The sequence below is a fragment of the Bos indicus genome, chromosome 21 (assembly GCF_029378745.1).
Source record: "Bos indicus isolate NIAB-ARS_2022 breed Sahiwal x Tharparkar chromosome 21, NIAB-ARS_B.indTharparkar_mat_pri_1.0, whole genome shotgun sequence".
NCBI classification, from domain to species: Eukaryota; Metazoa; Chordata; class Mammalia; order Artiodactyla; family Bovidae; genus Bos; species Bos indicus.
This window is the reverse complement of record NC_091780.1, coordinates 59,507,641-59,533,446: the sequence shown is the minus strand read 5'-3', so window position 1 is coordinate 59,533,446 and position 25,806 is coordinate 59,507,641. Positions and strand designations below refer to the sequence as shown.

General features: G+C 50.2%; 1 long non-coding RNA gene, 1 other non-coding gene and 1 pseudogene across 2 annotated transcripts; 1 reads left to right on the top strand and 2 right to left on the bottom strand.

Moving 5' to 3' along the window:
• Window positions 1-665: 665 nt before the first annotated feature.
• On the top strand, window positions 666-20,177 carry LOC109575616 (serpin A3-6-like; annotated as a pseudogene).
• TRNAE-UUC (transfer RNA glutamic acid (anticodon UUC)) lies at window positions 19,142-19,213 on the bottom strand. Its single transcript has one exon. It is a non-coding gene; the product is annotated as a tRNA-Glu (tRNA).
• A 66-nt stretch (window positions 20,178-20,243) lies between the features above and the next one.
• On the bottom strand, window positions 20,244-25,496 carry LOC139178249 (uncharacterized). Its single transcript, XR_011562695.1, has 2 exons — window positions 24,901-25,496; window positions 20,244-24,085 (listed from the first exon to the last, which is right to left on the bottom strand). It is a non-coding gene; the product is annotated as an uncharacterized lncRNA (long non-coding RNA).
• Window positions 25,497-25,806: the final 310 nt, after the last annotated feature.

Genomic DNA, 25,806 nt, shown 5'->3' with positions numbered 1-25,806 from the left:
CGCATCTCAACATACAAATCGAGTCATATTCACATAAAGGGTCCTGCATTTCAATTTTGTCTGAGTTTGTGTTTGGGGATCCTGATCACACACCCACACTTGCACACACACATCAAGACAAGTGAGTCATAGAAGAAACGCAGCGTTAGCCAAAGGTGTCCTGGAGTGACACAGCTCTGGGGAATATTTTCAAATATTCTTTCCATTTTCTGGGTTTTTACATGGTCTTTAATGAGGATATGACAAACGGGGAGGAAAAAACTAAGAAGAGTCAATATATATATTTTTTAAAAGAAAAAGAGTCAGAGGTATTTTTCAATGTCCCTTTTTATATATTCTGAGCTTTCACACACCCCTCAATGGATTTTCTTAAATGGGAGAAATCACTCTCAAGGGAAATTTCTGTTTATTTTTAGTTTAGGTTTTCTGGTGGGGAGGGACAAAAAGTGAGTGGTTCCTGTAACTAGATTGTTCAAATAGATCTAATAAACTCTGTTACTGGAAATGGGAGGCTGTGAATTTCCAGTCAGAGGACATACATTTCACAAGCCTGGGAGGAGGGCTTTGCAGGATAAATAGGCAGCAGCACCCAGGAAACTCCAGCATCCGGGCAAGCGGCGGCTCTGGATCCACTGCCCACACCCCGCTCTCGCAGGCAGGTAATCCGTGATGCTCCTACACTGGGAGCCAAGGGACCCCTTTCCCAGGGTGGTTCTGGCCTTGATCAGGGGTCAGTAGAGCCTGAGGCAGGAGGGAGGCGGGAGGACGTGCGTCTGATGCTGGGAGGACCAGTCCTCTCTCTGGGTCTCTGTTTTCATCCTGCAAAGGGAGGGATGTGCCACCATGGCTTCTGGGGGCATTTTTGCTTTTGAGTCTTTGGGTTTGTGATTCGAGCCAGCTGTGCCCCATCCAGCTGTGCATCCAGCGTCAGGTCAGAGGTCCTCCGAGAGCCCTGAGGTGCGTCTCCTTGCCTGGCACAGGGCGCTGCTCTCAGAGAGTCCTGGGGACAGAATTAGTGCACCAGGTCCCTCTGGGCAGAGGCTGCGGGGTCTCCAGGGGGGTTTTCTGGGTTCCATTGTCTCTCCAGGGACCCTGGCAAGCAGACAGGACCTGAATCTGCCTAGCACTGAAAAGACAGACGGCTCAGAAACAAAGCCAGCCCTCCAACCTGGCCAAATGCTTCTTTGGTTGCTTAGTTGCCAAGTCGTGACCGACACTTTTGGAACCCCATGGACTCTAGCGTACCAGGCTCCTCTGTCCATGGGATTCTCCAGGCAAGAATACTGGAATGGCTTGTCGTTTCTTCCTCCAGGGGATCTTCTTGACCCAGGGATCAAACCCATGTTCCCCATGTCTCCTGCATCGGCAGGCAGGCTCTTTACCATCTGACCCACCAGGAGAGCATCTGGCTAGCTATTTTTCCAGGAAGAATTTTGGGGGAAAACGTTTAATTCTTTGTGAAAGAAACCGTTGCATCAGCTCTGCATAAACAAACTTTTGGGAAGATTGATCGCCCCTGTCCTCAGGCTTGCCCCTAGGCTTTTCCCCTGGGCTTGAGTCTCAGCTCAGGCTCCTCCCTCCCACCTCCTCCTTGCCTTCCCTCCCTGCTCAACACCCCTGCAGTGCTCTCTCCTCTGAACCCTGAGATGAGGGGCAGAGACCGAAGGGAAACAGTCCTGTTTGCTGAGGTCACAGCTTTGACCTCAGTCTCCCCTGAGGCATCTGGGCAGTAGCTCGGTCCTCTGTTGCCAGGGATCACAGTCTGGCTTGTAGAGTCCTAGAGAGGGTGGCCAGTGGAGGGGGTGACACGTCTGGAACTCCTCTTAGGAGCCCAGCACCTTCATCCTGTATGTCACCTGAGCCGTTCCACATGTTGGATGGAGGTGGGAACTTAGGATCAGAGAGGTTCAGTCACTGCTCGTCAACACACAGCACTCACAAGTAGCCAAAATGAAATCCTCGACAAGGTCCCTGAGACTCTGAGCTCACCCTGCTTCTCCCCACTAGGAGGCCTTTCCAGGTTCTTGTTGGAAACACCCTTCACATGTCCACGTGGCAGGGGCTGAGCAGAATGCTCTGCCCTCCTTGTTCTTTACACCAACCCTCCTCAGGGCAGCCAGGCTCCAGCACGGCTCCCGCTGCCTGTGACAGCCTCTCTCCTGAACCCTCACTGGGACCAGGCACCTCGACGGAAGAGCCTCCCTGAGGTCACACCCTTATCCTCAGAGGCGGGGAGAGGTGCTGTGTCCTCTGATCAGTGCAGGGCTCCTTCCTGGGGGGACAGAGAGGGGACATCGTGGGAAAGGAGCGCTGCTTCCTAGGCCCCTCTGACAGTGTCAGCTCCCAGGAAGAGGGAGATGGGTTCTTGCTGGACAGCACCTCACACCCATCACCAGCTTCCCCACCCTGGAGCCAGGCACCCCAGGCTCCTCACCCTTAGTACTCCACTGCTTGCTGTGTGACCTTGGAAAAGCCCCTTCCCCTCTCTGTGCCCAGTCTCTCCACTGGGGAAATTGCTAACGATCACAGCACTTGATCAAAGGGTGAGAGAGAGCCCAGAGCCTCCTTGTGTGTTGGGAGCCCAGCAGGGTGCCTACCCCTGAGAGGTCCCAGAGCAGCAGGGCAAGAGAACAGAGACCACGGGGGATAGAGGGTAGGGGTTGGGACATCATCTGACATGTGGACTGAAAGGAGCTTTGCTTTTCAGACATGAGGGCAGAGAGAATGTCCCCCCTCCTGGCTCTGGGGCTCCTGGTGGCTGGACTGTGCTCCAGGGTCCACTGCCTCCCGGAGAATGTGACCCCAGAAGAACAGCACAAAGGGACATCTGTGGATGGCCACTCATTAGCCTCAAGCAACACTGACTTCGCCTTCAGCCTCTACAAGCAGTTGGCTTTGGAAAACCTCACTTCTCCCCTCTGAGTGTCTCCATAGCTTTGGGCTTCCTGTCCTTGGGGGCCCGTGGCTCCACCCTGACGGAGATAATGGAGGGTCTCAAGTCCAACCTCACAGAGACCCCCAAGACAGAAATCCACCAGGGCTTCCAGCATCTCCTGCAGACGCTCAATCGACCCAGCAATGAGCTGCAGCTGAGTGTGGGCAACGCCATGTTTGTGCAGGAGCAGCTGATGCTTCTGGACAGGGAAGTTCAGGGAAGACGCCTGGGTGCTGTACTCCTCCGAGGCCTTCCCCACTGAGTTCAACGATTCCAATGCTGCCATGAAGCTCATCAACGACTATGTGAAGAATAAAACCCAGGGGAAAATTGAAGACTTGTTCAAGAACCTTGACTCCCTCACGAAGATCATCCTGCTGAATTACATCTACTTTAAAGGTGACTACCTGGATTGGGGTTGAGGGAGACGCACCTATAGTTCTCAGGCTTCAGAATCATTTCTAACCCAGCTCAGCCAACTATGTTACCAGCAACCCACTATCGAGAAATCTCCTCGTGGTTTGGGGGACTTAAACACCAAGGCCCACTCTGACTATAGTCTTTGTCTATTTTAGCTTTTTCCAAATTGCTTTTCTCATTGTAGGGCAGTGATTCCCTTAAGTGAGGCAGAGGGATGCTTTTTTTTTTTTAATTTATTTGTTTGACTGCATTGGTTCTTAGTCACAGCACGTGGGATCTCTCGTGGCAGCAGGCAGATTCTACAGTTGTGGCAGGCACGCTCAGCAGTTGTGGCAGGCTGGCTTTGCCTGGAGGCGTGAGTTATCTTATTTCCCGACCAGAGGTTGAGCCCGTGTCCTTTGCATTGCAACAGGGATTCTTATCCACTGGACCACCAGGGAAGTCCCAGAGGGAGACTTTATTCTGAGTTAAACTTGCCTGCCTGCCAAAAGAAGGAGAGCTTTCCTTTCAGATCTATCCCGTGGGGGATGGCAACTCCAGCTTCCTCCCTGATGAGAACTTTAGGACACGCTCAGGAAGGCCTTGGCTCTGCACACTGCGGGCTTTGTCAGACATGGGGTCCCTCTAAACAGACCTTGTCTCTGGGGGTTGAGGTGGGGCTGGTGGCCATCTTCCCAGTGCGACAGCCTCTGAGCAGCCTGGCCATCTCAAGATTCTTCAGTGGTGGGCTTCTGCTATCCTGAGGCAAGACCACATCTGGGGAAAGTCTTGGGGTTGGACAATATCTGGGCCACAATATCTTCTTTTTTTTAATTCATTTATTTTTTAATTGAAGGATAATTGCTTTACAGAATTGGGTTGGTTTCTGCCAAACATCAATATGAATCAGCCATGGGTATACACATGTTCCCTCCCTCTTGAAACTCCCTCCAGGACACAATATCTCTCCAGATTCTAGCTGGTCCCGTGCCCAGTCCCATGGATAGCAAGTTGCTATGACAAACCTCAGCCAGGAGACTCATAAGAGGCAGAGTGAAGGCAGAAAGATTTCACCCGGGGAGCCAGCAGTGCAAAAGGGACTCAAAATAGATAAGGCACAAAAGATTATCATTGAATCATGAAATGGTCAGGTGTCTAAGAGACCCTAGCTGTGGGGGACAAGTTAGCCCTGAGTTAGGGGCTCCTGGATGAGTCCAGGGATGCCCTTCCTTCATCTGTGTTTTCATCTGTAAATAAAGGGACGGGATGGCATTTCCTTGGAAAAGGAATCCAGGCATGATGTGCCGTGTTTGTTACCCGTATCTCGCATGCTTTCTTCTCCTAACAACCCACCCCATCTTGAGAATTTCTCCTCTAAAATCTCCTCCCCAGGGGCACCCTCTCTGTCTGCTCCTGCCTCTCCCCATGGGGACACAGGCAGGGATGGAATCAAAGAAGGAGGTGGGGATGGATACACACCCCAGAGCCCTAATCTCCCATAGAAGTCCCTGCCTCAGCAAGAGACTCATTCTCCTGGGTGGAGACGTCTATTGACCCCACCCTGCCCTCTGGGTCACCGTGTGGCTCCTGCTCCAGTTGGGCTCACAAGGACATGGGGACGTGTGTCCTCCCTACAAGGCCAACAACTAACCCCTGGTCACTTGTTCCCTTGAAGGACCAGGAGGTCCCATATCTCCCCAGGCCCAGCCTCATCCCCATCTCTCCCTTGCCCTCCACATTCCTGTTGACTTTGCATGTAGCACAACTAACCAGCTTTGTTTCATGCCCCCCTTCTCAATCCTGACCTGCGGGGACCCCATCCCCAAGGGCTTACCCATTTTCCCAGGTGTACATGCATAGCTGGCAGGCCCACCCCCAGAGGCACGTGGTGTGGGGCGCTGCTGGCGCAGGCAGGGCCGAGGAGGGAGAGACTTGCACTCACAGACTCCTCACCTGTCCGCCCGCCTCCAGCCAGGTGGAAGATCCCCTTTGACCCCAAGCGCACTGAGCAGGCAGAGTTCCACGTGAGCGAGAACAAGACGGTGGAGGCGCCCATGATGACCCTTGACCTGGAAACCCCTTACTTCCGGGGCGAGGAGCTGGGCTGCACGCTGGTGGAGCTCACGTACACCAGCAACGACAGCGCCCTCTTCATCCTCCCCAATGAGGGCAAAATGCACTGTCCCCAGGACCCGGAGCTGTGGGTTCACCTGCCTTCTCAGTCCTTCCCCCTCTTCCTGGACTCCTGACCCCCAGCAACAGGGCCTCAGGAATGTGTGGGACTGGGGGCAGACGTGGGAGAGCCTGTACTGAGATATCCTTGCCCTTTGCTGCCTGGGTGGCTCTGAGCCTGATTCTTTCCTTCTGGAAGATGATGGCGTCAGAGGGGACAGGGCCTTCCTCTCACACTAACACGTGCTGTGTCGTGAGGATCCTCAACAAAGCCCCCAACATGCGTGCTGTTGTCTCATGTCCCCACCTCTTGGGTGGGGGAGCAGATGGAATTGTATCAGCTGAGGGCTGATTGATTGATTGAAAAGCTATTGTGTGCCAGGGACTAATTATGCTCTGAGGGTAGGTCAGCAGATAGAACAGTAAATTCTCTGCCCTCGTGAGCTTACTCTGTGATTGAGATAAACCTACAGGAAATAAATGTAATGAATAATTTGGTGTGTTGAATGGTTAGAAAGGGAGAGACAGGGATAGTAAAGCAAAAATAAATAAATAAATAAATAAATAAAATTGGACCCAGAGGTATTTTGTGATTGTAACTAGGGGCGCCCTTAGGTGGTGTTTGAGGTGAGGGACTGAGCCATGCAGATGTGCTGGGAAAAGCCCTGTTGGCCGAGAGAACAGCCAGTGCAAAGCCTCTGAGGCAGGAGCGAGCCTGGTGTGGTTGAGGATTAGTGAGGCCAGAGCAGGAGAGCAGAGGGAGTGAGGGGGGAAGCTGGGAGAGGTCGGGGTCCTCAGGGAGGACTAAGGTCACCTAAGGCCTTGCAGACACTTTGACTCCCCCACTGTCTAAGGGAAATGGAAACTCATCACAAGGTTTTGGGTCAAAGAGTGAAAGATCTGAGCGATGCTTTAAAAGGATCACCGAGGGTGCCGAGTGGAGAGCAGATGGCGGAGGACATGCATGGAGGCAGGGAGGCCACCAGGAGCCCAGGGGGGTCACCCAGGGGAGGGCGCTGGGGGCTGGACCAGGAGGAGAAGGAAGCATGGGGAGGGGTCGAGTTCTGGGTAAATGGAGGGTAGACACACAGGCCAGGAGGTGGGATTCAGGAGACCTATCTCAGGGGGACAAGGGGAGAGGCAGTGCTGGGCCAGGGTCTGCAGGGGCGGGTAGGGAGGGGGTGAGGGCAGCATGAGGGGGGCGGGGGTACCCCAGACCCAGAGTCCCACTCCCAAGCTCACACTCCCCCGGGCACTCCCTATGCTTCTCTGGGGCTCAGCTCCCTGCTGTGAGGGGAGGGGTGTCCTTGACCCTCTGTTCTGAGTGCGGGATCTGCAGACCCAGTGGGGATGGATGTGGGAGGCACTTCATAAAGCACGGGGGACTGGAGACCTGCCTGCATGTGAAGTAGAGGCTGTAGCCCCTTCTCGACTCCTGTCCGGGGGACCTGAGGCTTTGGGGCTCCTGACTCCCAGCCTCCCCTTCCTGCAGATTCCAGGAGACTCAGGACAGGGGACCCCCTCGCCCTGCCTGTGCTCCTTTCCCAGCCCTTCCTTCTCCAACCCCAAGAGCTACCACAGGGCAGCGGCCCAGTCAGTAGCTGTAAATGGAGAAAATATGCATCAGACATCTTGATTTACAATCACTGAGGAGACATGTATCTATACATTCCTGGCCCATAAAGGATGCTCAGTAGGAATTTATTGACTCGTGTATAAAGGGGGGAGGAAGAATGAATGTAAGGAAGAAAGAAAGTAGGTCAATGAGGAGGAACAACTACCTCCCTGTTACAAGGGACCCAAGGTTTAAGAGAAGCCTCAGTCTCCTCGCATTTAGCATCTGTCAGACCAGTCACCATGGTAAGAGTCTTAAGGGAAGTACAGACAGAGAGATGGGGAGGGAACCTGGGGGTGGGAGACAGCATCTCTTACCCCAAGAAACTGCTGGCGGCTCTGCTCAGATGCAGCAGCCCTGCCCGCAAGGAGCTCACTGGGAAGGCAAGACAGAGACTCTGAATTGGATGATTCAGGCCCCCCAAACCCTTGAATGCAGCCCCAAGCCCTTCATGTCCCACTGTTGTCCCTGCCAAGCCCCTCACCACCTTGCAGCAGCCCCTCTTTCCTGCAAGTGCCTCCACCTGCCTCATGGCCTCCTCTTCAACCAGCCCACTCCTTCCCCTCCCCAGGGACTCAAACTGGATGCCACCTCCTGCAAGAAGCCTTCCTGGTGACCCTGGTACATCCCTCCTGGTGCTCCCTCCTCCCCCTCCCCCCAGCACGGTCTCCCAGCAGCTGTGGAATCCGTGTTGGAGAAGGGTGATTCCTGAGCCCTGCAGGCTTGCAGGGGAGAAGCAGGGCCAGGCGGGGGCAAGCCCACAGCCCCTGCCTTGGCACACTGCCCTGAAGGTGAGAAAGCTGCACACAGGAATGTATAATGAAGGAATTAAAGAGAGTTAGCCTGAGGAATCTGGAAACTGAGGAAAGGAGTGCTTATTCCAGGGAGAATGGGGTGGATGGAGACGAAACCCAGGAAGACCTAGCTGAGATGTGGGAGAACGGTGAGCACCAAGTTGAGTAAACCATCAAGTTTATTTTTCTCACCTCCTAGATTGATAGATACCATCTACCTGCCAAAGTTTTCCATCTCCAGTGACTATAATCTGCAACACTTCCTTTCTGAGCTGGGCATCCAGAAAGTCTTCACCTCTGAGGCTGACCTGTCAGGAATCACAGATGTCATGGACTTAGAAGTTTCCCAGGTGAGTTTTTAAACTTTGAACATTTCATCTTCCACACGGGAGCTTGAAAGGTGACAGCAAGGCAGACCTTTGGGTAATCTTGAATTTGCAGAACAACTACATTGCTTATTACTCAGATCAGTTCAGTTCAGTTTAGTCACTCAGTCGTGTCCATCTCTTTGAGACCCCCATGGACTGCAGCATGCCAGGCCTCCCTGTCCATCACCAACTCCCAGAGTTTACTCAAACTCATGTCCATTGAGTCGGTAATGTCATCCAACCATCTCATCCTCTGTCGTCCCCTTATCCTCCCACCTTCAATCTTTCCCAGCATCAGGGTCTTTTCCAATGAGTCAGTTCTTCGCATCAGGTGGCCAAAATATAAGAGCTTCAGCTTCAGCATCAGTCCTTCCAATGAATATTCAGGACTGATTACCTTTAGGATTGATGAGTTTGATCTCCTTGCAATCCAGGGGACTCTCAAGAGTCTTCTCTAATACCACAGTTCAAAAGCATAAATTCTTCAGCACTCAGCCTTCTTTATGGTTCAACGACACCTGTACATGACTACTGGAAAAATCATAGCTTTGGCTACACAGACCTTTGTCGGTAAAATGATGTCTTTGCTTTTTAATATGCTGGGCATTACTCAGTTACCCTGCCTGCAACCCTCAAGCCCAGGGGAGCTGGGTTATAACCATCTTGGGGGCTAGTTCTACCTTCTTTGTAATGAATTTTGGGATAGACATCAGTCTTGGGAATGTGCCTGAGGTGGAATCAGCTGTAAACCCTCATCCCTTGCAGCACCTTTTACTGCCTATGGGATAAATTATTAAAGCCCTTAGTCCTGAATCTTGTCATTTTTAAAAGACATGATAGTTCTTCGCTCCTGTGCAGTGCTCAGCAGAGCAGGTAAGAGGTAATAGGTACTAACAGTGGCTCAGGGCCATCATGATCAGTATACACTAAGAGCAGGAGAGAAGAACACCAGAGGTCCTGGTACTGCGATCCGAGAAGCAGAGGAATCAGAGTGAATGAGGGGGGCGGGTGCTGGACAGCCCTGCAGTCTCCCCTGCACCCACCTGCCAGGGGACCTGATAAAGCAGACACAGATGCTATGGGGCTTTGTGGTCCAGGGATGGGAAGCCAATCCTAGGCAAGGTGGCTGAGGGACATGTCAGCTGGGGCAGGAGAGAAGCAGAAAGCAGTGCTTGCCCATCTGCTGCTTTGACATAGAGGGATTGTGGACAGTTCCCGGAAAGAAAAATGCCTCTATCTGCCCCTCCCCTTACACTAGGGAGTGTTTGGGGACAGCAGAGTCTCTGGACTCAGACGGAGGGGATTCAGATCAGGGAGCCCCTGCTCTTTGCTTCTCTGACCCTGGGCGCAGGACTTACAGCCTTCGACTGCACTCTGCACAGCCGTGGGTCGTGTATATGTGAACCAGCTGACAGGTTTGTTGGGAAAAACAAAGTTGAAAAGGTAGACAGCATAGTGACAGGCCAGTGGCAGAAGGTGGATGAATAGCAGTCCCCTTAGAGGCGCTCAGGCGACTGCTCACCTCCGCCCACCCCGTCTCCAATCCGTAATACTCTGCTGTCCCCACAGATGGTCCACAGCGCTGTGCTGGACGTGGACGAGGTGGGCATGGAAGAGCTGCTGCCACGGGAGTAGAACTTTCCTTCAAGTCTGCATTTAGAACTACTGTGCATTTCAACAGGCCCTTCCTGATTGCCGTAGTTCTCAAAGACACACAGAGCATCACCTTCTTGGGGAAAGTCACCAACCCCAATCAAGCCTAGAGCTCCGCTCTGAGCTGTGGGTGCCCTCCCTAAGGAGCAGGATGCCCAGGTCCCTGGGTGCAGCCTGGTCCCTGGGCACTGAGGATCCACCCTGCCTGTCCCCACCTGCTCACCTCTGGGAAGGTGACAGTGATGATGCTGGGGCTCTACATGCACAGGGAGTCTGCGTCCTAGTCACGAGGAGGCTCCTTCGACAGCAGTAAACCACCTTCCTTGGACTGCACTTCTTCCTGTGTGTCTCTGCCCTGATCCATCTGACTCCATGCCCTGCTGCTGCCTGGGCCCCGAGGTCAAGCGCCCAGACCTCCCCACCCCTGGGCCCCTCTGCTTTAGACTCGTCAAAAGGCCCAGGAGCGGGCTCTGTGCCTGTGACCGAGCCCACTGGACCTCAGGCCCAGGACAGGGAGGGGCCCCTGCTGCCCACTTCCAGGGGTTCTGGTTCCAGGTCAAGGTCCACTTCTTCCTCCCCAGGGCCTGGGATGTGTCCTTGCGCTCACCTGCAGGGGCTCCAGCCCTGACGTCTTCTGGCACAGCCCCTGGACCCTGCCATCCTGCAGCTGAGCTGGGCCTTTCTCCCTCCAGGATCACCCCTCCGCCCCCCAGCACCCCAACCTGGGAGACTAGCTACTTGCAGGTTTCCAGCTGGGCTCCTCCACCACCTGATGTGTTCTACATCCTCCCCTGACGGAGGCAGGGCTGGCCCAGGCTTAGGGGTCCTGGTGACTAGAGTGGATGAGATCAACGTGCCTTGGTTAATCAGGGTCAGACTGTGAGCCACAGCCACGAGCACAGTGGCCAGCAGCCATTCCCGAGGGGCCTCCATCCTCTGGGGTCCTTGGTATGGAAGCTGGGGCAGGAAAGGATGGTGACAATGACTGCAGTCACCGTGATCAGTGAGCCACGGAGCATGTGCTCTGTGCCAATCCCTGTGCAAATGCCTCAAGATCCCGCCCCCCTTTCAGCACCACGCAGTCCCACCTGGGGGGAGGGGCAGTTTACAGGTTCCCACTCGACCGAGATGGAAACAGAGGCTCAGGAAGCTCAGGGAGCTGCCCGAGGCCCAGCAGCTGGTAGTGCTGGAGTCAGTACTGAGCCCAGAGTCTTGCGGGGGGAGGCGAGTCCTGACCAGATGAGAGGATCATGGAGCAGACGGCTGTCTGACAGAGGCCAGGTACCTTGTGCACCTGCTGGAGTGCCCTGACCTCCCCGTGCGTGCATGTTCTCTTTCCCCAACCCGGCGTGGGGATCCGGCTTCCTGCACACCAGTCCCTGGAATCCAGAGACGTCACAGGTCTCAAGGCATCTGGGTCTTCTTTAGCTTGTCCCCTCTGCCGTCTCTAGGTGGCACTCAAGCCCCCATCCTCCTCTTCCCTGCCGCTCCTCCCTGCCCCCGCCCCTCCGCTGCCTCCTAGGCTCACACACAGAGCTTCAGTCTCATCAGACACCCTCAGAGCCCTTCCTCCTCAGATACCCTTATCCCAGAGCCTGACTTAGCCCATCTGAGCCCCGTTTCTCATCCCTGGTCTTGAACTTGCAGGGAGTTCCCAACGGGGAGCAGGTGCAGGAAGAACCTCCTGTGCAGGGGGGTCCTGGAGACCTGGGCTCAGCTTCAGGCTCCACTGCTGCATTGGGGCCCCGCCACCTTCCTCAGGTCACCCAACCTCTCTGGGCCGCTCCCTCCTCTCTGTGGGGTTGTGTGAGAATCCCTCGTCCCAGAGCGTGTGTGCTAAGTCGCTTCAGTCATGTCCAGCTCTGCAAGGCTTCTCTCTCCTTGGGATTCTCCAGGCAAGAATATTGGAGTGGATTGCTATGCCCTTCTGCAGGGGATCTTCTTGACCCAGGGATAGAACCCGTGTCTCTAACGTCTCCTGCATTGGCAGGTGGGTTCTTTAACACATCCCAGGGTTGTAGGAAATCACAGTGATCATGAGACTGCCCAAGACCTGGCTCAGGGCAGACCCCCGGAAGGCAGCTGGTTTTATCCCCCTGGTGGACCTGAGGCTGTATCCTGCCTAGTGATTCTGACTTGGCAGGGCTTGGGGGACACAGAATCTGTGTTAGTAAGCTGACCCTTGGATCCACTGAGTCAGCCACTGTCACCCTTTTAAAGGGAAACTCAGGTTCTTTCACTTCCTACTGGAGACCCCTGATGGCCCCCAGCTCTTGGAGAAAAATATTCATCAGTGCCCCATATGATCTGTTCTTGCCAACTTTCTGACCTCTCCTATGACCATCCTTGCCCACCCTCTGCTGCAACAACTCTGGTTTTCCTGCTGTTCTAGATTTTAGAAAGCTATTTTCTGCCTCAGGACATTTGCACTTGCAGTCAGCTGCTTGAATGGGCTTTTTGCAGCCCCTTCGCTGGCACACTCCCTCACTTCACTCATTCTCTGCTCTAAGGTCACCACCTTAGAGAGGCCCCACCTCTGTCCTCACCACCTCAGTCTCACCACTCTCTACCCTGCCCATCTGAAAGGATATAATACATTGGCTTGGTGTCCTCTCTAGAGCGTAAGCTCTGGTTTTCCAGATGACCGTGGGCAGTCCTGGACTTTTCTATACTTGAGGTCTCTGGTCTATGAATGGGAGAATCAACTGAAATTCAGCCTCCAAGAAATCTTCATCTGTAATGTTTGATCCTTATCAATCACAGGCAGAGAACAGACAGCTCTCTATCTGTCCATTTGCTTAGTAATTTGCTTTTTGAACATCTCAACTTGGTTAAAATATTTATCAATTTCTAACTTTTTAACATTCATTCATTTGTTCATTCACTCATACACCAAGACATCAACCAAAAATCTACCATCTCTTGGCACTTGAGCTACCTGCTGGGGATGCAAGAAAGAGGATACACAGCTGTTTCCTGGGGGATCTTGGGGCCAGTGGGGACTGACACAGAGAATTCACACAAAACAGTATGTCCTGGACAGCCAGGGCCCTACAACCACAGACTTCTGAGTTGACAGGACATTGAAGACTTGAGAGTCCCTTGGACTGCAAGGAGATCAGACCAGTCCATCCTAAAGGAAATCAGTCCTGAATATTCATTGGAAGGACTGATGATGAAGCTGAAGCTCCAATACCTTGGCCACTTGATGCGAAGATCCGACTCACTGGAAAAGGACCTGATGCTGGGAAAGAGTGAGGGCAGGAGGAGAAGCAGGCAACAGAGGATGAGATGGCTGGATGGCATTAATCACTCAATGGACATGAATGTGAGCAAAATCTGGGAGATAGTGAAGGACAGGGAGGTCTGGTGTGTTGCAGTCCATGGGGTCACAAACAGTCAACGTGACTGAGTGATTGAACAACATGATGCAATATGAAGGTTGTTCAGTTCAGTTCAGTTCAGTTCAGTCACTCAGTTGTGTCTGACTCTTTGCAACCCCATGAATTGCAGCATGCCAGGCCTCCCTGTCCATCACCAACTCCCGGAGTTCACCCAGACTCACATCCATCGAGTCAGTGATGCCATCCAGCCATCTCATCCTCTGTTGTCCCCTTCTCCTCCTGCCCCCAATCCCTCCCAGCATCAGAGTCTTTTCCAATGAGTCAACTCTTCACATGAGGTGGCCAAAGTACTGGAGTTTCACCTTTAGCATCATTCCTTCCAAAGAATCCCAGGGCTAATCTTCAGAATGGACTGGTTGGATCTCCTTGCAGTCCAAGGGACTCTCAAGAGTCTTCTCCAACACCACAGTTCAAAAGCATCAATTCTTCGGCGCTCAGCCTTCTTCACAGTCCAACTCTCACATCCATACATGACCACAGGAAAAACCATAGCCTTGACTAGATGGACCTTTGTTGGCAAAGTAATGTCTCTGCTTTTGAATATGCTATCTAGGTTGGTCATAACTTTCCTTCCAACAAGTAAGAGTCTTTTAATTTCATGGCTGCAGTCCCCATCTGCAGTGATTTTGGAGCCCAGAAAAATAAAGTCTGACACTGTTTCCACTGTTTCGCCATCTATTTCCCATGAAGTGATGGGACTGGATGCCATGATCTTTGTTTTCTGAATGTTGAGCTTTAAGCCAACTTTTTCACTCTCCTCTTTCACTTTCATCAAGAGGCTTTTTAGTTCCTCTTCACTTTCTGCCATAAGGGTGGTGTCATCTGCATATCTGAGGTTATTGATATTTCTCCTGGCAATCTTGATTCCAGCTTGTGTTTCGTCCAGTCCAGTGTTTCTCATGATGTACTCTACATATAAGTTAAATAAGCAGGGGGATAATATACAGCCTTGACGTACTCCTTTTCCTATTTGGAACCAGTCTGTTGTTTCATGTCCAGTTCTAACTGTTGCTTCCTGACCTGCATACAGGTTTCTCAAGAGGCAGGTCAGGTGTTCTGGTATTCCCATCTCTTTCAGAATTTTCCACAGTTTCTTGTGATCCACACAGTCAAAGGCTTTGGCATAGTCAATAAAGCAGAAATAGATGTTTTTCTGGAACTCTCTTGCTTTTTCGATGATCCAGCAGATGTTGGCGATTTGATCTCTGGTTCCTCTGCCTTTTCTAAAACCAGCTTGAACATCAGGAAGTTCAGAAAGGAAAAATCAGCCCCGGAGATAAGCTCCTTTATTCTCTATAGACTTCATCTTTGAACAAATATTCAGTCAACACCATATGAAGGACGGGCAGCCTGGGCCCCATTTGGGAGGAAGTGGCCCCATTTTTCGAGAGATGGAAATGCAGAGCCCTGATTACAGCCATGAGCAATGGCAGCAAGATGAGGCCTAGACAGGGGAGACTGAAAGAGGCATGGAGGGCAGTTAGTTCTTGGAAGGCTTCCTGGAAGAGGTGGCCCCTGAGCTGAGATGGGATGATGGATCAGGAGAGAGCCAAAAAGGGATTTCAGCAGAGAGAGGAACATGATCAAGCTCATGGAGGTAGGGTGAGCTGGTGAAAGGTTGTTGTTGAATCACGCGAATACACCAGGATTCTTGGCCCCCGGAGGAGAAGAATTCAATCCGGGGCCAGAGACGAGGCTTGATCGCTCAGAGCTTTTGTGTAATAAAGTTTTATTGAAGTATAAAGGAGATAGAGAAAGCTTCTGACATAGGCATCAGAAGGGGGCAGAAAGAGTACCCCCCTGCTAGTCTTTAGCTGGATGTTATATAGTCACTAGCAGTCTGTTAATGAAAGAAAGGAATGTCTTAAAATTCAGAATGGCACCAGGCCCCTCACCCATAAGATGCATTTTGGGATAATCTTGGCACCAAATGGTTTATCCTGGGCCATAAAATGATTAACTTGAATCTTGAAGAAGGGCAGACCACCATACAAATAGTTTCATTTACATAGATTAGGGGAACAATATCCATACTGCTTTGTCAAGTAGGTTCTGGGCCAAGAGGCTGAACCGACTTGGAGACAGAGTTTGGGGTAAAAGCATAGTACATTAGCATAGCTTAAGACAAACATTTCCATCAGAAAAAGGCATTGGTTATTTCTAGACTCGAGAATAGCTAACTTCAGGCGAAGCCCGGGTGTCATTATGGCAACACAATATTTTAAGAGAAACCTCCCTTTAAATTTGTATAGAGAAGGAAAAAATATTGCTAGTTTGTTTCCTCCTGCCGCTTAAGAGAGATAAAAATGTCTGACACTTGCAGGCTATTTCCTCTATTTGGAGACCCCTGGCCTTCCTGCCTGTTACCCTCTCACTGGTATCCCACAGCTTGTTGCCCACAGGTGTAGCTCTTGGACCCTGAGGGGCAGAAGTGTGTTTTGGGAGGAGGTGACCCTGTGGCCGGCTCACCAAGCTGGCTGGTGGCCGAGAGTCCAGCCCCACCCCTGGCCCCACTCTCAACTGAAATTGAAATCTTCACCTGAACCTTAGAGGAGCTGGGGACAGACAGCAGGTCTGCATTGCCCTTGACACAGAAGCTCATCCCTGCAGGGGGATTGTGACAGTCTGGTCTCCTGGGATGACCAGGACTGTTCTGAGGCTCCCTTGGCCCATCACCCACCCTCAGCACCACCAACAGTGAGAACAACCAGCACCTCAATGTAGGGTGTGTGGGAATCCATAGGTGGAGGATAAAGAGCTGTGAGACTGGGAGGTGCTGGGCTTGAGGCTGAGGTCCTGCGCTGAGGCTCAGGGATTTGCAGTCCTACTCCTTGAGTCTCAGTTTCCTCCTTTGCCCCCCTGACCACTCAGGGTGGCCATGGAGCTGAAACCAGAGATGCAGATGGACCTTCTTTACACCAGGGAAGGCTGAGCTCATGGGAGCCACACTCCAGCCTCTCCTGGGTCATTCTCTCCTCTGGGACACCTCCTGCTGTGATACTGTGCCTGTCACAGGAGTGTAGCCCAGGTCATTGAACTTGCCTCCTAGGAGCTTCTCTTATGACTTTTTCAAATGTCATGATGGCCTGATTACTTTCCTGGAGTGGTTTTTAAAATAGCAAGTACAAGTCAACAGAACTTTCCACTTTTATGCAGCATGAACAGAAAAGTTAATATGTAGTCAACAGAAAGAGTGTTTGCAAAACTTTTGCAATTCAAAAACCTTGTCCTTCTTGAGCTGGCTTGGTGGCAGGCATGGCACAGAGTGACCTGCAGACTGAGAGCAGAGACAGGATGCACAGGGGTTAATAGGTCGATGCCAGACTTCATTATCTCTGAATTTAATGTCTGGGCATTTTATGTAAATGGAGCCATACAACATGAGATCTTGTGTGTCTGCCTTCTTTCACTTAGCATGATGTCTTCAAGGTTCATCCACGTTGTGTACATGTCAGTGGATGTGTATATGTGTCACTTCATTCCTTTATACGGCTGGATAATGGTCCATTGAGTATACCATACTCTGCTTATTCATTCGTTAGCTGATGGACAGTTGCCTGTTTCATTTTGGGGGGTATTATGAATATGCTACTCTAGCCATTCTTGTTCAGGTATTTTTGCGGACATATGTTTTCATTTTGCTGGGGTGTACACCTAGGGATGGAATTGCTGGGTCATATGGTAACTCTACCTTTAGCTCTTTGAGGAAACAACAAGCTGATTTCCACAGCAGCTGCGCCATTTTACATTTCATCAGCAATTTATAAGGGTTCAAATATCTCCATATTCTTGACAACACTGGTTATTTCTATTATTGCTAGTTATTTTTACCATTATGGTAGATGCAAGGTGGTATCTCATTGTGGTTTTGATTTACATTTCCCTGAGGATGAATGATGGTTCAGTGCTTCTTGGACTTTTGTGTATCTTCCTTGGAAAAATGTCTATTTGAGTCCTTTGTCCAGTTTTTCATTGGATTGTTTATCTTTTTATTATTGAGTTGTAAGTAACCTTTAAATATTCTAGATATACTTCCCTCATCAGATATGTGATTTGCAAATATTTTCTCTCATTCTGTAGGTTGTCTTTTTGCTCTCTTGATAGTGTCTTTTGATTCACGAAAGGTTCTAACTTGGGTGACTTCTAGCTTCTCTCTCTTTGTTGACAGTCATCATGCTTCTGGTGTTGGATCTAAGAATCCATTGCCAAATCCAATGGCATGAATATTTTCTTCTACATTTTCTCCTATGAATTTTATAGGTTTAGCTGTTATACTTAGGTTTTTGATCCATTTGGAGATCATTTTTGTACATGGTTTGAAGGAAAGGTCCAAAATGACCCACTCTATTTTCAAAGAATATATTATGATGTATTTTAATTGAAATTGAATTGAATATTTTTGCTACACTCAAAGTTTCTTGAGAGTTGGGATTCTGACTCTTTTTATTGTGTTCTCAATAAGACTATAGCAATTAACAGGTAATAGGTACTCAATAAATATTTGGTGAATAAATGAATGAATAACTTACTGTAGTTTGTTACTGAATATGATCATTGACATAGTTAGGGTAAACCTTCTAACTTTCTATTTGTTTTCTATTTGATTCAGCTGTGTTTTGTGTTTTTTCCTCTTGCTCTATTTTTGGATTCTTTGAGGAATTTTTTTTTTTTTTGAGGAATTTTTATGTGCTTTTGTTTTACTCAACTGTTGGCTTATAAGCTATACTTCTTTGTTGTAAATTTATTTTTCAGTTGATTGAGAATTTATAATAAATCTCCTGGGGCAGACCTTAGTTCTCTAACTTTCCTGCTCTTGCTCTGGCCTGTTAGCCACTCAGTCATGTCTGACTCTTTGCGACCCCATGGACTATAGCCCCCCAGGCTCCTCTGTTCATGGGATTCTCCAGGCAAGGATACTGGAGTGGGTTGCCGTTTTGTTCTCCAGGGGATCTTCTTGACCAGGGATCAATCCCAGGTCTCCCTCATTGCAGGCATGTTCTTTACCGTCTGAGCCACCTGGGAAGCCCAGAGACAGGCACGCTCAGCTTGCCTAGTCGAGTCAGGGTCAACCCTCCCTCCAGGGGTTGCTGTGGGCCTAGATCTTCCCAGGATCCTCTGTTTCCCAGCATCTCCCAGGACACTAGGGCCAGGGTCTCTCAGTGATTGTCCACCCATGAGACAGGAAACCTCACACTAGTTGTCTCAGCAGGTCCCCTGCCGTTCAAGGCCCCATTAATGCCGAAACCAGTTTGATTGATATCTGTGGATTAATACATTCCTTCTGTGACTTGTCAATCATTTTTTCTCCCTAGGCTTCTTATCATCGGCATTCAAACATGCTCACTTTTCACTTAACTTTCAATTTTTAAAAAATATATGTGTTCTACTGCTTTTTTTTCCCACTTCCCTAGTGGCTCAAACAGTAGAGAACCTGCTTGCAGTGTGGGAGACCTGGGTTTGATCTCTGGGTTGGGAAGATGCCCTGGAAAAGGAAATGGCAACTCACTCCAGTACTCTTGCCTGGGAAATCCGCTGGACAGAGGAGTCTGGTGGACTAGAGTCCATGGGGTTGCAAAGAGTCAGACGCAACTGAGTGACTAACACTTTACTTACAGCTTTTTTAAGGAAAAAATCTTTCTCCTATGTAGATTTTTTAACATTGAAGTATATCTGATGTATATGCATAGTTTTTATATCATCATTTTGACGGAATAAAGGTCAGCGAGGAGTAAATATACACCTTATTTTATTTTATTTAAATAACTTTATTTTGGCTGTGCTGTGAGACTTGTGGATCTTGGTTCCCTGACCAAGGATTGAACCTGGGCCCCAGAAATGAAAGCTCTGAGTCCTAACCACTGGACCACCAGGGAATTCCCTACACCTTATTTTAAGCATGTTCATTTCCCTGAATGTTTATAATCCAAATGATTTGATTTTAGAAGAGAAAGTCTTCAGGAAGACAAATAATCATTTAAAAACCTTTGAATCTCAAAAAAAAAAAAAAAAAATGTCTTCCTTTATACCTCCTCTAGCTCCCCCTTGTCTGTCATTTTTTTTTGATGCAAAATTGCTAGAGAGAAATGTCTCCCCTTGCGTTGCCCCTTGGCATCGCTCATTCTCTCTGAAATTCTACCCCCTACTCTCTCCTCCCACACCTCAACTGTCACTGCTCCTGCAAGTCACCACAGACCCCCACTTGGTAGGTCCAGCCTGTCCTGTGAACCCTCTCTGTCCTTTTTCTCTCTCCCACCGTGTCCCTGTGACCCTCCTCCTCGTCTTTTTCTGTCTCTTTGGGTGCCCTCTCCTCCTTTTTCTTGTCCCTGAAGTGTGGTCATTCCTGATCACGGGGCCCCAGGCTCCCTTCTCTTCACACTGTCACTAGGAAGTCTCGTCTCGCCCACGCATTAGCAGATTTCCGGGTCCTGCCCAGAGTTCCTTACTCATCGGCAGATCCCTAGAAGCAAATGCTGACGGTTCTTATCGTCGTGGCTGCGGGCCACGATGCCAGGCATCGAAGGTCTATGCAGGAGCTCATCCTCTTCCTCCCATATCCTCCTCCTCCTGTGTTACCATCTCTCCAAATGGCTCTCTCCAGTTTCCTAAGCTCCCAAGCTGGCAACCTGAGTGTCATCTTTACTGCAGACTGTCCTTACTTCTTCATGAATAATTGATGCCTCAGTCCAATCTGTGGTATCTCCTAGCTGTGTCTCAAGAGGTCCCTTTCCCTCTATTTACAGGTCTATATACGCTGATCTATAATCCCTTGACCAACTACCCTCTTCACCCTAATTCCTTCGATTGTCTCCTAACTGTGGGCCATTCCGCCTAGGCAGAGCAGTGTTGAACTGTGTGAAGAAAGCACTGGGTCTGAGGACGTGGGGGAATTGCATCCAAGCAGACTCAAGGTTAACCACTTTACTAGTTAGCATGATTTTACACGCACAGATCACAGAGGTTCAGGGAGCGCAAGGCAGCTCCACAGGATCACTCGGTATTCCAGAACTCAGCTGGGTTTAGAGTCCAGACATCCTGATTCTCTTATTTACCGCACGTTTGCTGGGAACCACCAGCCTCAGCCGTGAATTCTACCTTCTTGGCGTTGCAGTACCTCACTCAGACCACCAGAGGACCCCATGGATCACACAAATCTGGTCTTAAAACGCTGAGTGGAAGGGACGATCGTTTTGACAGCATCTCAGTAATGTCTCAAACGGGGAAGTTAGTAGAAATGCAGGATTTCATTTGCTGAAGTTAGTTCATAGTGCCTTTAGGGTGATAGAAAGCATGATCAGAGTTTACAAACAGCATGAGAAGTCAGTGGTCTTAGCTTTGCAGCCCACGAGTCTCTGCTGTTACTCTTAAATCAGTTTGCTGTGGCCTTATCTGGGTACACAGGGGGCTTAACAAGCTGCTGTAAATCCATTCTGGACTAAGTGAGTACCTCTTTGGTATGGCATGTCTTTCTGGGAAGTCCTGGTACAATTTTCTTTGCAAATTGTGATTTTACTTCCATTGCTTATTGGGATTGACAACTTTGCCCAGAAAGAGGATGCTCTGGCTGTCCTGGAAACTGATGACCATCAGGAAGAGACTGTTGAAATGCACAGTGATGGATTAGGTGCTCCTAGCAGAGAAATGAATCTTGATGCCCATGGTGGTAGCTGCTTCAGTGTGCTCCTCAGTCATCTAAACCACAGCCGTTATACAGCACCCTGGGGCCAATAGGACTTCATATACTTAGATGTCAGAGCAGGTGTCTGGTTTGGCTGTGAGGGCAGGCAGTGGGGTGGGTCTGTGGAATCCAGCCTTTGAAATGTGTGGCCTGTGGGTTACAGTCCATGAGGTCGGAGAGGGTCAAACATGACTTAGCAACTGAACAACTATAACAATAAAAGCACTGGTAGTGACAGCAATAGTTGTTAACTGTTGGTCTTTTGGGGAAGATGCTCTCTGGTCATTTAAGGGCAGTGGTAGTTCACAGAGTCAGGTAACTTGGCCAAGGCTGTGTTACTATTAAATGTCAAACCAAGATTTCAGCTGAAGCCTGCTGACTCCAAAGTCACCATGGATAACTGCTGGCAGGGGGAAATATAGCTATATACAAGTCATCCTGTGTATTCAAGCTCAAGGTACCATTGCCTATTCAAACTCAAAGTACTGTCTTGTTTCCAGATTACTCTATCTTTCCCCATTAGACTCTCCTATCATCCCTCCTGATCTCCCCAGTCTGAAACATAAAATCCCATCATTTGAAAAACTCTCTGGTCATTATTTTCAATAGAATTATTTCTCCTTTGTGCCAGCCACTCATGTTTCCTCCATGCCTGTAACCAGGAGAAGCTGTGACTTCCAGAGCATCCTCTGCCCTCTTTATGTCCGGGTCTGCACTGCTGAGATACTGGAAATCACACCCCTACAGAGGTCAATGACCTGACCTCTAGCTCCCGAGGGATCCCACTCCGGCCTGCTAGAACTTTGAGGTTTCCTGATGTCTCCTTGTCTCCCCTGTCTCAGACTTCTGGTCCATTTGCATCTCCAAGAAGGACTCAGTAAGTAGATAACATCTCTCTGTAGCACAGGGAAAGCAGGAGTCATTTGAGGGGAGCGCTCTCACCTTCTGGTCACATGATTGGAGCCACACTCTCACCCTCTTGTCCTCGCTCTAGGATGGAAGGCGTCCATGCCTCTGGTCAGAGGGCTCCCCTCTTATGCTCGGCATCCCATCCATCCCCACCTCATCATCTCTGATTAACGTCTTCCGTCTTCTATGGGATCACTCACCTAGAGCCAAATATCCTAGAGTGTGAAGTCAAGTGAGACTGAGGAAGCATTACTACAAACAAAGTTAGAAGGGGTGACAGAATTCCAGCTGAGCTATTTAAAATCCTAAAAGTCGATGCTGTTAAAGTGCTGCACTCAATATGTCAGCAAATTTGGAAAACTCAGCAGTGGCCACAATACTGGAAAAAGTCTGTTTTCTTTCCAACCCCAAAGAAGGGCAATGCCAAAGAATGTTCAAACTGTTGTACAGTTTTGGTCATTTCACATGTTAGTAATGCTATGCTATGCTAAGTCACTTCAGTCGTGTCCGACTCTGTGCAACCCCATAGATGGCAGCCCACCAGGCTCCCCCGTCCCTGGGACTGTTAGTAAGGTTATGCTAAAAAACCTTCAAGCTAGGCTTCAGCTGTAAGTGAACCGAGAACTTACAGATATACAAGCTGGTTTTAGTAAGAACAGAGGAACCAGAGATCAAACTGCCAATATTCGTTGGATTGTGGAGAAAGCAGGTGAATTCCAGGAAATCATCTACTTCTGCTTCATTGACTACGCAAAAGCCTTTGACTGTGTTGCTGTTGTTGTTCAGTCGCTCAGTCATGTTTGCCTCTTTGCGAGCCTATGGACTGCAGCACGCTAGGCTTCCCTGTCCTTCACCATCTCCCAGAGCTTGCTCAAACTCATGTCCATTGAGTCGATGATGCCATTTAACCATCTCATCCTCTGTCATCCCCTTCTCCTCCCACCTTCAATCTTTCCCATCATCAGGATCTTTTCCAATGAGTCAGTTCTTCACATCAGGTGGACAAAGTATTGGAGCTTCAGAATCAGCCCTTCCAGTGAATATTCAGGGTTGATTTCCTTTAGGATTGACTGATTTGATCTCCTTGCGGTCCAAAGGACTCTCAAGAGTTTTCTCCAGCCCCACAGTTCAAAAGCATCAATTCTTCAGTATTTCTCCTTCTTTATGTCCAACTCTCACATACATACATGACTACTGGAAAAACCGTAGCTTTGACTACATAGACCTTTGTTAGTAAAGTGATGTCTCTGCCTATTAATATGCCATCTAGGTTTGTCAGAGCTTTTCTTCCAAGGAGTAAGCATCTTTTAATTTCATGGCTGCAATCACTTTCCAGTGATTTTGGAGCCCAAGAAAATAAAGTCTGTCACTTTCCATTTTTTCCACATCTATTTGCCAGGAAGTAATGGAACTGAATGCCATCATCTTAGTTTTCTGAATGTTGAGTTTTAAGCAAGGTTTTTTGCTTGCCTCTTTCACTCTTATGAAAGTAGCTGGTCTCCCATGATGGGGTGCTGGGGGGCAGAGGGGTGGTCTTGGGGGGAGGAAGGCCCAGTTCAGCTGCAGGATGGGGACGCCCAGGGGCTGTGCCAGCAGAAGTCAGGGTCAGAGCCCCTGCAGGTGAGCATGAGGGCACATCCCAGGCCCTGAAGGGAGGAGTGAACCCAGGCATGGAACCAGAGTCCCCGGAAGTGGGCAGCAGGCAGCAGGGCCCCTCCCTGTCCTGGGCCTGTGGTCCAGTGGATTCGGTCACAGGGACAAAGCCTGCTCCTAGGCTGGCTGGGGAGGCTGAGGCAGAGGGGCCCAGAGTCTGGGGTGAGCTGAGCATGTGTGGGAGGTCAGGGGCTTATCCTCGGGGCCCAGGCAGCAGCAGGGCGTGGAGTCAGGCAGATCAAGGTGGAGACACACAGGAAGGAGTGCAGTCCAAGGAAGGTGGTTTATCGCTGTCAGAGGTCTCGGAGCCTCCTCGTGACCAGGACGCAGACTCCCTGTGCATGTAGAGCCCCCAGAAGAGTCACTGTCACCTTCCCAGGGGTGAGCAGGTGGGGACAGGCTGTCCTGAGGGACCTGGGCACCCAGTTCCTTACCACTCAGAGTGGAGCTCTAGGCTTCACTGGGGTTGATGACTTTGTCCCAAAAGATGATGCTCTGAGAATCTTTGCTGAGTATGGAAAATAGAAATGGCCTGTTGAAACGCACCATGGTCATTGGGCATATGAATCCAGAGAACAGGTTAACTTTACTTCTTGCAGCAGCAGCTGCTTCTGCGCCCAGCTTCCCCACGTCCACCTGTCGGGACACCAGAGCAGTACCCACCGGAGACAGGCTGGGCAGAGGTGAGCAGTCACCTAGCGCCTCTAAGGGGACAGACCTTCATCCACCTTCTGTCGCTGGCCTGTCACTCTGCTGTTAACCTGTTCAGTGTGTCCACCCAACAACCTCTCAGTCGGTTCACATAGACGTGACCCACGGCTGTGTAAAGTGCAGTCAAAGGCTGTAAATCCTGGGACCAGGGTCAGAGAAGCAAAGAGCAGGGGCTCCCTGATCTGGATTCCCCTCTGTCTGAGTCCAGAGACTCTGCTGTTCCCCAAACACCCCCTAGTGCAGGGGGAGGGGCCGTGTCAGTAACTGTCCACAGTCCCTCCATGTCAAAGCAGCAGATGGGCGAGCACTGCTTTCTGCTCCTCTCCTGCCCCAGCTGACGTGTCCCTGAGCCCTCAGCTCCCTTGCCTAGGACTGGCTTCCCAGCCCTGGACCACGAGGCCGCATAGCTCCTGTTTCTCCTTTACCAGGTCCTATGGCAGGTGGGTGCAGGGGAGCCTGCAGGGCTGCCCAGCCACCCCCACCCACCATTCTCTCTGGCTTCTCTGCCTCTAGGGTCACAGCACCAGGACCCTGGGTGTTCTTCTCTAGTTGCTCATTGTGCATTTTCATCACAGTAGCCCTGAGCCACTGTTAGTCATGATTATCTCTTACCTTCTCTGCTGGGCTCCGCACATGAGCCAAGAAGTATCACGTTCCTTTTAAAAATGACAGGATTCAGGGGTAGAGGACTGTAGTTATTTGCTGCCGTGGGCAATATAACTGGAGCATGAAAGTTGAAATAAAGTGTTAGTCGCTCAGTTGTGTCTGACTCTCTGGGGCCCCACGGACTATAGCTCCCCAGACTCCTCTGTCCATGGGATTTCCCAAGCAAGAATAGTGGAGTGGGTGGCCATTCCCTTCTCCAGGGGGTCTTCCCAACTCAGAGATCCAACCCGGGTCTCTCTTATTGCAGATAGTTTCTTTACCCTCTGAGCCACCAGGGAAACGTCACTGTGGAGGGTGGGGATTCACGGCTGACCCCACAGCAGGGTCTTTCCGGTGACTGGTTTCTGGGTCACATTTCATTTAGGGAAAATGGGGACCGGTCCCCAACGCTGTTGGACCACAGCTGTCCTTGGCTCGAGGATTTGAGAGTGAGGGTGATTTTATAATGAGAAATGCAGTTATTTTGCAAATTCAAGATTGTCCAAAATCTGTCTGACCTTCCACCTTTCAAGCTTTGATGCAAAGGATGAATTGTCGGAAGTTTAAAGACCTACCTGGGAAACTGCCCAGTTCTGGGCCCCTGTTACTCCTGACAGGTCAGCCTTGCCGGTGAAGACTTTCATCATATCCAGGTGGGGAAGGATGTTGTCCAGATGATAGTCTCTGGAGATGGAGAATTTTGGCAGATGGAGATCACATATCTGCCTAGGAATTGAGAAAAATAACTTGAACGTTCGCTGGACTCGGGGCCTGCCTAACTTTCTGCCACCTCACAGCAGGTCTGGTTTTCTCTCTGCCATTCGCTTCTTCCTGTGATAAGCGCCCCTTCCCCAGTTTCTAGACCCCTCGGGC